Raw genomic sequence first — 12,210 nt, 5'->3', positions numbered from 1 at the left:
ATCCATACTTAACCAAGATTATATAAACATGAAACTCACTTATTTAAGCATGCTTTGAGGGTCAACTTCGCGGGATGAAGCCATTGGGGGTAACCCAAGTCTTCCCGCGTGGTTTCCATGCTCATAATGTGATTTACATCAGAGGAGCAGAGACCAGCAGCAGAAAAAACCATACATACCATATAGGAAACTAAGCATATTGCAATGAAAACACTCCTGCTAGCATCTACCGGACAAATCACGGCCAGCAAAGTCTCCCGATTAATGACAACCCAAGACCTTAGAACCCAGCCCAACGAAAGGACAATCGTAACAAGAAGATCCAGACCAACCACCACACCAAACACAGACCAGAACCTCGAAAATCCAAACAGAACCAAAAGCGCAAGAGAGGTAAAAAGTCTGAAAAGGAGAGGTTGAAAATCCATAAAGGCAACAACCAGAGCAAACGGAAACAAAACAAGAAGAAGCAGAGAAAAGAGATAAAAACACCTCATGTGACAATCCGAATGTAAGGCAACTGTCTTCTGTCATCACGAACCAGATGGAGGATCTCCGGGATCGCAAAATTCCAGTAACCTTCTTCCACCACCGAAGAAGCCAAGCAGTCCGCAACCCGGTTCCCTTCCCTGTAGATGTGAGTAATAATAATATGGAAATTCACGGTAGAAGAGAGGACCTTACGCCAACGGCTGAGGAATCTCCAAGGAACAGTGTCAGAACGCGACCGAAAAAGATCCACCAGATAGGTGCAATCAGTCTCAATCCAAACATGACTCCAACCATGAGAGACCGTCTGCTCCAAAGCAATGACGAGAGCAAGCAGCTCCGCCTCGAACGCCCAACCACGCCCAGCAGAAAAATGAAAACAGCCCAGAACACGAGACGAGTCTCTAATAACGCCTCCAGCATGAATATGAAGAGGGGAGCCATGAACAGAACCATCAATATTAATCTTGCGCCAAGGGGCAGGGGGAGGGGTCCAGTAGACATAGACATAAGAGAGCGGGCGACGGGGTCTTCCCGAAACACCAAGGCCATGAAGAATCAACAGCTCCTCAACCGAGTTAGCCATCTCCCCCAAACAGGAACGAGAAGTCTCCAAAATAAAAGCTTTGATCTGCACCGAAATCGCAGTCGCAGAGACCGTAGCCCCATCAAACACAACTCTATTGCGCATATTCCAAATGCTCCAAACAGTGGACATGACTCCTATCCTCCAAAGATTATCAACCTGCTTGCTAGCCGGATCCTTCATCGCCCAAAGGATCAGACTCCCAATATCATGAACAAACGGAATGTCCACCCGAAACCAAGTGAAAAGGGAGTACCAAATCTGTCGAGCAATAGTACAATCCCAGAACAGGTGATCAATATCCTCAGAAGCATTCCGGCAGATGGGGCACCAGCCCGGGCCAATAAACCCAGAGCGACGAAGAGAACTAGCAATAGCAAGACGGCCCAGAATCACTCGCCAAGTAACAATGGATCGGCGCATCGGGATAAAAGGTGCCCAAATCCATTTACCCCAATCAACCATCGGTAGACTGGGACGGATATGATCCATGGCCAAAGAAGCAGAGACCTCACCAAAATGAGAATGAGTCCAGGCACGTCGATCCACCCCCCCTCCAATAGGAACCGAAACAATGTCAAAAGCTATGTCCGGAAAGGTCTGCAAGAAATCCAGGGTGAAGTGCCAAGTATCATCAAAGAAGTAGTCCGAGACCGAGTGCATAAGAGAATGATGAGCAGCAGTCGGAATACCAATTCTGTCGACCAGCCGATACCCAAGCCAGTTATCAATCCAAAAGAGAATAGAAGAGCCAGTGCCAATGGAGCAGTGAGTATCACTGACAAGAGAATGGATGACGGAACGAGTACCCAACCAGATTGTAGAAGAAAACCACAGCGAACGAGGTCTCAAGCACTCATCCAGATACCGCTGACGGAAGAAATGGAAACCAAAAGAGTCCGCAGTAAGCAGCAGCCAACCTAAACGCATCAGGAAGCTCTGGCTGATGTGAGTAAAAGACTTCACATTAAGCCCACCCTGTGCTTTGGTAGCACAAACCCTATTCCAAGCCACCGACGACTTAGGCTTGGTGGTAGTACAACCAGTCCAGATAAAAGAACGACAGGCCCTATCCAAATCGTGGAGCAACTTTGCCGGCCACTTATAGATTAGCATGCTATGGACCGCTGCGCTCTGAATGACGGAAGTAACCAGGCAAAGACGGCCCGCCATAGATAACTGCATGCCCTGCCATCTAGGAAAGTGCGCAATAATGCGATCACGAATGCCGATGAGACGGGCAGCAGAGGCACGACCAGCAAAAATAGGTACGCCCAAATAAACAAACGGCAAAGAGCCATTGGCGAAACCAAGATCTCGCTGCAGCCTACGTCGCATCTGAGCAGAAACACTTACAAAACTGCCCAGAAACAGAGGCATAAATCCGAAGAATCGACTCAATCATCCGGCAGCTGCGCCGAGTAGCCTTGCAGAACAAAAGGACATCATCAGCATACAGAAGGTGAGAGGGGAAAAGCAGAGAGCGAGACATCCTCATACGACCTGTCAGCAGCATCCAAGAGAAGGCGACTCAGAACCTCCTCGGCAAGACCAAAAAGGACAGGAGAAAGGGGATCACCCTGTCGCACCCCACGAGAGCAACCAAAAAAACCATGTTGTTCCCCATTGAAGAGAATAGAAATTCTGGCAGACTGAAAGATAACTCTGATCCAATGTCTAAACATCTGAGGAAAACCAAAACTGTCGAGAACTACCTCCACAAAATCCCAACTCAGAGTGTCAAAAGCTTTCCCAATGTCGACTTTCAGAGCCATGTTTTTCCCCTGTGCCGAACGCTCCATGCAGTTCACGCCTTCGGAGGCCAGTAAAATACATTCCTGGATGGATCGTCCAGAGATAAACCCAAACTGATTGGCCGAGATAATAACAGCAGCCACCGCATTCAACCGAGAAGCCAGAATCTTAGTGATGATTTTGAAGAAGAAGTTTCCCAGCACAATAGGCCAGAAATCCGAGACCAGAACCGCATTGGTCTTCTTGGGGAGAAGGCAAAGCAAATTGGAGTTCAGACCATGAGGAAGATAGCTATGGGTGAAGAACCTACAAACCGCAGCGACTAAATCCTCCCCCACCACCTCCCACGAGTGCTGAAAAAAGGCCCCGTTAAACCCATCCGGGCCAGGAGCGCTATGCCTATCCATGGCAAAGACGGCCGAACGAATCTCATCAGCCGAAGGAATGGCTGTAAGCATGTCAGCCTGAGCCGAAGTAACCGAAACAGAAACATAACCAGAAATCCACGATCTGTCCACGGGCGCATAGACAGGCTCAGAGAAGAGATCCTCGTAGAACTGGATCACATGATTCGCCATGACAACCGGGTCCTCCGAGATAACCCCATCAATGCTAAGCTGCTTGATATTTTGATTGGAACGACGCCATTTGACCATAGAGTGGAAGAAGCGAGTGTTCCTATCCCCGTCGGAAAGCCAAGAAACCCGACTTTGCTGCCTCAAGTGTTCAGACTTGCGCATGAGGGTCGAACCAATACGGGCTTGCAAACTGACCTCCTGATCGAAAAAGTCCTCCGTATAACCTTGTTCGTCAATATTTTCCTGAAGAGAACTCAGATCTTGTTGAAGCTCGGCAAGAGTAGTATTGTAGTTCCCAAAAACTTCTCTGTTCCAGGTCTTGAGAGTCGGTCGAAGTCGCTTCAACTTTTTCATAATCCTGACCATCGGGCAAGGATAATCCAGCGGCAGAGTCCAAGAAGCACGGACTTGATCAAGGAAACCCTCATGCGAGCACCACATATTCAGAAAACGAAACCGACGTCCAGCAGGAGGATTCGCAGTGTCCTGGCATCTCAACAAAATAGGGGAATGGTCAGACCCAAGCCTAGGAAGGACAATCGAGGTAGAAGAATACCAAATATCAGCGAAACCCTGAGAGAAGAGAGCACGGTCAAGAACCGACTCAATAGGGGAAGGGAATCTCCGTCTGTCAGTCCACGTGAAGAAAGGACCCGAGGTATCCGGCTGAATCAAATCATGATCATCAATGAAAGCACGGAACTCATCACAGGGTGTGGAAGCCGGAACGCGACGCCCTCGTCGCTCATGGGCCCCTAAAACCGCATTGAAATCTCCAATCATAAGGGAAGGGCCTCCAATGAAGGGAATCATGTCTTACCAGAGTTGACGACGCTCCACGTAATTACAAGAGGCGTGAGTGAAAGCCAGAGTGCATAAAGTCCCCAAAAGAGAGCAACGGATGACCACCACCTGAGCAGAAGAGAACACCACCGTCGGAACAAGAGACGGATCAGCAAAAACCCAGATATTGGAGCGACGTCTGTCACGAGTATTCTGGTGAACCGGGACCAGATGTAAAGAACGCCAAAAAGAACTTGGAATCCCCGAGAACCTAGACTTTGGCTCAAGAATGCCAAGGAAACACGGTCTGTAGATGCTGCAGTAATGTGCAAGAAGAGACATGGAGGAAGAAATGCCTCTAATATTCCAACAGAGGACATTCATTGAGAACTAAGAGAAATGCCATCCTCCTGAAGAGGATCTTCCATATCATCCATATCCTCATCTCCCTATCGTTTGGAAGAAGTCCGGGCAGAGACAGCGGACATACTCTGGAACGCTCCAGAAGTGGAGGAGGCAATAGTGAAATTCTGTGTATAGACCCCAGCCGAATGAGCCACCGAAATCTTGTCCAAGAAAATAGTCGGTTCTGGAGACCGACCCCGTCGGGCGACTAAAATGGATTTAGTTTCATCCCCTGACTTCCTGTTAAGATCAAAAGAGCCACCACCGGGAGAGGTAGTCTTCCCACTTCGTCCACCTCTATTTTGAGGAAGAGGCGGACGAGCCGCTAAGACTTTCTTTGGGTGAGGAGAGTGTGGGCCTAAACTCCTTCCAGAGCTCGAGGAGAGTGAGCTAGACAGGTGGGTATATCTGCTCGGAGTTTCCAGCTTACTATTATCAGAACTGTGCAGAGAAGGAAGGCCATTGCGTATATCCGTGTTGATGCATCAACATTGCAAAGGCTCTAAAAAGTGCTCTAATAGCATCAACAACCGTGCACCCATTCCAGCAATGGTATTGCACCCACTTGGGTGCAATGGATTAAAATTTGTTTTTTCAATTTTTCTATTTTTTTTTTTTGCTTGAAGAGGGGCGCGTGTTGCCACCCCTCTTCCATTGCACTCGGTGCGCCCAGTTGCTCCATCTCCATTGCTCCCGGGTGCGGCAACGGTGGCGGGTGCGATACGCCGGGTTCGATCCCGCTATTGCACCCGCCGTTGTTGATGCTCTAAGAAGATGGTTCTCTCCTCAATGTCTTCACTCTCTAGCAAAGATTTTAAAAGGAATTTTAATTTCTTTATTTCTAATTTATTTTATTTTAACTTTTCAATTTTCAAATCCAACATTTTATTAAAATTAAATTTCAACATTAAATTAATTAAAATAAAATATAATAATTAAAATCGAGACTACACCAATTCTCTACGCTTCATGACTTATTCGAGCATACTTTTGTGCAATACCAATTGTGCTTCAGACATCTTCGAATAGCATCCATTTTAACATCGATGGCTACCTTGTGAGAGGTGGTGAAGAGCTCGAGTCATTTGCGACGCGGTAGTATTGAGCCTTGTCCCCGCTCGTTGAGGACTCCACCTCTTCCCCTTGCCTTTGTCGCGCTTGGCTGCTTTCTGGTCTCGGGGTCTCGTTTTTGTGCTTGGCTCGGAGGATGTAGTCGTGGTCTACCCATCCGACCCCTTGAAATGCTTCAATGAGTGCATATTATCGCCGGTGAACGTGAAGCACTAAGATTCGCGTAGAATCTACCAAGGTTTGAAATATTTGAATCTAGCTTCGTAGTTGGCATTATAGCTCTCATTTGCCTATTCAGTGATTTGGTCATCACTCATATCACTCCCCCAATTGACTCTACAATTTTTGTAGATCTACTCCCACTGTTTGATGTCCTTTTGGACGTGTTGAAAGTATGACTTGATCTGCTTGTTGTCACGAGCAGGAATGCCGTAAAGCCGAGCATCGTTGTACCCCTAGGTTATACTTCCCCAATATTGGAGAACTTTTTTGTCTGTACAATTGATTGCGTTGTGGATAACCTCCGCCTACAACATACACACTAGTTCAGTCTTTCCTGGTTCGTGACCACGTTGATAACACTCATGTTTCCATGATTTTTGATGTTTATATGATGCCAAATTTATAGGAAATTGAGTGTTGGATAATTGTTTTGTGCTTAAATTGTTGTATCTTGTGAAAAATGATATTTGTTCATATTTTGATGAATTTTACAGAAATCTTGTGTCTGAATTTGGACGAGTGGTCTTAATGAAAGTTGTAGTTTGTCTCGATGCAAGTTCGTAGGCGCAAACGGTTCACAAATCCGAGTTCGGACAAGGAAGATACGGCCGAAACAAGAAAGTCGCGCGCAGCAATGAATAGTGGCCAACGGGAATTTCTGAATTTTCGGGATTTTGTGGAATTTTGAGATTTTATTAGTATTTTCGAGTTTTACACTGTATTTATCATCTGTGCCTATATATAGGTCTTTTCCCTGAGCTATTAGACACCTCTATTCACCTCTCTTCTTCTTCTTTTTATTTTTAGACTTAGAATTTTATTACTTTCATATATTAGATTTATTTTTCTGCAAGATTGAAGATTTCAACATTCAAGTTGTTATTCAGATTTCTTTTCGAATTTTATTTATTTTTATTGTTTTCTTATTTATTATGCTTTTGATTTATTTTATGATGTCTGGCTAGTTTCTTCATCTGAACCTAGGGTTTGTACATAGTTGATTAAATATGTGTTATTTTATTTATTGATATCAATTTGCCTTCCAACTTGTGATTTATGATCCTGGTGCTTGTTTTCTTGTGAATTATCTGATCAATAATTTACATGTCTAACTGTTCAGTTTGAGTCTTGAATGCGATAATTGTTCAGCCGATTTAGGAATGCATGATATAGTGCTAGCCTTGAGTCTTGAATGCGACATGTGAAGCTATAAGAAGTTATTCTTTGTGTGCTGTTGAGAGTTAATTTATTCATTTTAGTCTTGAATGCGATAATGAATTTATTAATCTACATTCATAAGTGTTCGTTAGAGAAGCTTATGAATAGTGTTGTCATCTTTCATCAGGGCTGGATTAAATTGGTGTTTGAATCAATAGATTGAATGCATGTGTTTGATTAACGATAATACATCTCTAAGGTCAAAGTCTTTTATTATTTGAGTTTTTATCCTGTTTTATTTGCTTTGTTTTGATTTTAGTTTTTTTCATCCATCATATTTGAGTTTGCCTGGATATTGTTAGAGTTTTATTAGGATTACGTAGAGTGATTTCGATTATCAGTCCCTCTGGATACGATACTCGATTACCGTTTATTTGCAACAATTACACTGTATTAGTTGCAATTTTTGTTGCTATAAAAATAGTGATCACTCGTCGTCTTTGGGAGTGAGGGAATTTTTGTTACATCGTCGTCTTGAACAAAACGAATTCTGTTCAAGTTGATAGGAAGATTGCCCGAGGGGTAGAATTTCGAACCTTAAAAGAAAGGCGCGAACCCATCGAGAAGAAGTAGGAACCCTGAGCCTTGAGCTTGATTTTTCCTGTACTCATTGAATTCACCTTCCATTTTTTTGTAGAAAGTGGAGAACAAGTAGTAAATTAATTGAACGGTTACAAGTATATATTGTATACCATAGAATTAATAAATTAATTTAATGTTATTTGAATGTGATATATATATATATAGGGTTGAGTAGTAGTTACGTGTTCTTAGGTAGTATGTAGTATCAAATCTGGACTACACATTGTGTACACTAATTTTTGCGCCTGTATGATGCATTAGAAATATTATTTATTAAAAAAATAAAAATCAAATAAAGTAACTTTTATATTTAAAATTTAATTATTTATTAATGATACATGAGTATTCAAATTTTTAAGTTGTAATATATTGGTAGAATAAGAATTATCATGGATGTTGTTGGAGTAGGATGGGTAAGTATTAGAAACGATATCTCGTATTGAATTTTCAAATGATTTAAGCAATACATCATCAAAGAGATCGTTAGATGCATGAACATTATTATTGTCACAATTTGTTCCATCCCCAATACCCACAATTCACTCTGAAAATTCCTTCAACTCATTGAATTCCTTGTTCGCACGATGTCATACTTTGAAGTCTCATGTTCCTAGTCAACTGTATAGTAGCAGTGTGCCATTATTATTATTATTAAAATGCGATTTATTATTAAAAGAAAAAACCTAAAAAAAACCCATGAAGCACAAGAAAGCAGACTATGGGCCGAGCCTCATTAAAACCTTTTTACGGAAAACCCAAAGGGAAAAACCGTAAAAAGGAAAAAGAGTACCCGTCTAGAAAGAGGGAAAACAAAAGGGAAAGAGCGGAAGAGAAAGTTTCCGGAACTCCGGCCTAACCATCGTTCCCAAACAATCCCGGCTCTATCCCAACAAGAAACAAAAGGGAGAAAAGAAAGCAAGGGCAGAAGGCCGGTGAGACGCCGTCGCCTTACTGCCAACCAAAGACGAGCCCAAAACCCAAAAGGATAGCGTGCACTACGGCCGGTGAGACGCCGTCGCCGTAAGCATCCCAAGAACAACGAAAAAGACAAAAAAGATGTTAACCCGGCCGGTTAAACGCCGTCGCCAGGAACACCCAACTTTCCAAAACGATGACAACCTGGCCGGTTATATGCCGTCGCCAGGAGTCTCTCGCCATCGGAAAACAGAGGAGAAAAAGGCCATCACCGAAAAAAGGAAACGCCAGAAAAAACCAAGCAGGAACAAAAAAGAGAAGCAGCACGAGCTTAGGAGAAACATACAGTTCCAGCTCACCCAAAAGCAAAACCGAAGGACCCCATGAATCTGGTAAAGAACAGCACAACTTCCAATCCATAAAAAACTTCCCAAAAGAAATGCCCACCAACTGTTTGAGAGAAAGCTTGCGCTTCCTACGCCTCCCAATCATCAAGAGCAACAAGAGCAAAACTATCAAGTTCGATCCCAACCGCAAGCAAAGCCGAGGAATGCCGGACCCCAATCCAAACACGCAAAACATGAAGCAAAGACGCCACCCACGAAAACTTAACCAAAATCACACGCCCACCAGGAGTTCGACAGAAAGCCAAGCCAAAACCCATCTCAATGTTTTATCCTGACTCTACTATGTGTCGCCATATCAGTGGCAACGGCATGTTTAATCTCCTCAATAGCATGAGGCCACCAACCCTCGGAACGGGCCTGGTTCGCCATGATATCAGCTGTCGTATTCCCTTCTCTATAGATATGTGAAATTTGTAAACGGAAATCCAAAAGCAGCCGAAGGGTGCGTTTCCAAGAAGCCAAGTAACGCCACGGGACAGCCTCCGATCGAGAGTGAAGGAGTTTAACAATGTAAGAAGAGTCAGCTTCAATCCAAAGAAAATTCCACCCTCTTCTATGAGCAATAACAATCGCATACATGACCGCCAAGAGTTCCGCTTCGAAGGCGAATCCAACACCACCTTTGTAGTGGAAGCAGCCGCGAACCCAACCCCAATTATCGCGATAAACGCCACCAGCTGCGATATTTTCCGGCGCTCCCAACGCCGAGCCATCCGTATTTACTTTTATCCATTGTCCAACGGGAGGCCACCAGTGAACCTCAATCATGGTGGGAGGAGGAGCCGCCCTTGACGTCACACCAATACTACGCATAACAAGATAATCCGACCAAGAATTGTTGGTGTTCCCAAGCTTTGAAAAGTTCAAATCCATTTCCTTAAACATAACTTTAAGAAATCCCGTGACGATCTGTTGATGAAAATTCATCTCATTGAAGATAATATTATTGCGACAATCCTATATCTTCCACAATAAATTGATGATTCCTGCCTTCCAGAAAGAAAGAACTTGCGAACTGAAATTCTCGTTCCAGGCAGCAACAAGAACGCAATGAATATCCATGTAATGAGAGTAGTCTTTGTTAAACCAATTCGCGAACTCCCTCCAGATAGGCTGAATCAAATTACACTCCCAGAACAGGTGGTTTATACTTTCCTCCGCCATGCCGCAAACCGCACATCTGTTCGGCCCCATCATACCCCTCCTCATCAAACCATCGAACGTGGGTAGACGCTTATGAATAATACGCCAGCAGATCAAAGAACGCCTCTCCGGGATGAACTTCTCCCAAATCCAGCGCCCCCATCTAATCTTAGGATAATGAGGTCCTTGCCGATCATAGGTTAAGGCCGCCGTGACATTTCCATGGACAGACGACTTCCACAATCTAGCATCTCTTTCATCACCAATAGGAAGTAAAAGAATATCAACCACAACGTCCGGAAAATTAATAACAAACGCCTCCGTGAAATGACAAATACCATCATAATAATAATCCTCAACAGCTTGATTCAAAAAGTCATGCATAAAAGGAGGGATACGAAGCCTATCCAGCAACTTATATCCCAGCCAATCATCCTTCCAAAAGTAAGTATTCCTACCCGTCCCAATGTACGCATAAGAGTTGTCCACCAGATCATCAACATGCTGCCTTATGCTCGTCCAGAAAGGATAGGAAGCCAAATAGGGTTTAGCGTAGCCAAAATTGGTGAGATAACGCGTTTTAAGAATGGAAGGACCATAATCCTGACCTTGAATGATCCTCCAGGCCATCTTCATCAAGAAACTACTATTCATAGCAGAGAAGGAACGAACTCCAAGACCCCCTTCAACACGAGAAGCACAAACTCGCGACCAGTTCACCGAGCAAGAAGGTTTAGTATCCACACTACCAGACCAAATAAAGTTGCGACAACATTTATCCAGATTATGGATCAAAGACTTTGGCCAACGATAAATCATCATGGAATGAGTCATAGAACTTTTAATCACCGACCGAACCAAGCAAATGTGCCCGGCCATAGAGAGATGCATACCTTTCCAACGGGAGAATTTATTCACAATTTTGTCGTGAATAGCAACCAGATAAGAGGCACGGATGCGACCAGTAAACAACGGCACACCAAGATAATTAACTGGAAGCGTGCCCAAGGAGAACCCTAGCTCACGTTTGATACCCACACGCATATTGCTGGTGAGGCCATTGGAGAAGAAAATATTAGATTTAGAGGTATTGCAGATCTGCCCCGAAATCTCACCATAAAGGTCCAAAATCTCCTTAATCTTGCGTGCATTTCTGCACGAAGCTTTGCAGAAAATCAAAATGTCATCTGCATAAAACAGATGAGGCAGGAAGTGAGCACCGCGGCTGAAATCCATAGGAACAAGATGTCGTGAGTTAACACAATTTATAAAAAGATGGCTGAGCACGTCCTCCGCAATGCCAAAAATAATTGGCGATAGGGGATCCCCTTGCCTCACCCCTCTTGAGCAAGCGAAATAACCACTCAATTGCCCATTGTAAAAAATGGAGATACGAGCAGATTGAAAGATGATAGAAATCCAGGTAATAAACTTCTCATGATAACCATTGACCCGAAGCGCCTGAATAATAAAACTCCAGCTCATAGTGTCAAACGCCTTGCTGATGTCAATCTTGCAAGCCATGTTGGATTTACGACCCGTGCGATTCATGCAGTTAAAACCTTCAGATCCCAGCGCAATACAATCATAGATAGAACGGCCGCCAATGAAACCGAATTGATTACCCGAGACAGTGGTCTTCGCCACCAGACTCAAACGAGTAGAAAGAATCTTCGAAATGATCTTAAAAAAGAAATTAGAAAGAATAATCGGGCGCAGATCTGCAACCGTATCCACAGTGTCTTTCTTGGGTATAAGAATCAGCGTACTGGAGTTGCACCCAGTTGGCAGATACGAGTTTATGAAGAAGGCCTTCACCGCAGAGATAATATCATTCTTAATAATGCTCCAGCTACTATGAAAAAAACTCCCAGAAAATCCATCCGGACCTGGTGCGCTGTTCGAGTCCATCCCAAAAACCGCCGCGGTAATCTCATCATCGTTAGGAATACAGACAAGACCGTTGTTCTGCTCCGTAGTGATACAATCTTCGATAATTGCCTCCAATAAAACACGGTCAACAGTAGGAGTCCCATCATGGTTGAAGAGAGTGGAA

At 44.0% G+C, this 12,210-nt stretch overlaps 1 protein-coding gene across 1 annotated transcript in view; it reads right to left on the bottom strand.

Moving 5' to 3' along the window:
- The window catches only part of LOC130986432 (LEAF RUST 10 DISEASE-RESISTANCE LOCUS RECEPTOR-LIKE PROTEIN KINASE-like 1.2), a 61,343-nt gene that overhangs the window by 36,461 nt on the left and 12,672 nt on the right, over nucleotides 1–12,210 (bottom strand). The gene's annotated exons all lie outside the window — the stretch shown is intronic.

Source organism: Salvia miltiorrhiza, chromosome 5, assembly GCF_028751815.1.
Source record: "Salvia miltiorrhiza cultivar Shanhuang (shh) chromosome 5, IMPLAD_Smil_shh, whole genome shotgun sequence".
Lineage (NCBI taxonomy): Eukaryota > Viridiplantae > Streptophyta > Magnoliopsida > Lamiales > Lamiaceae > Salvia > Salvia miltiorrhiza.
The sequence above is the reverse complement of the archived record's forward strand: the minus strand, read 5'-3'. Positions and strand labels throughout refer to the sequence as shown.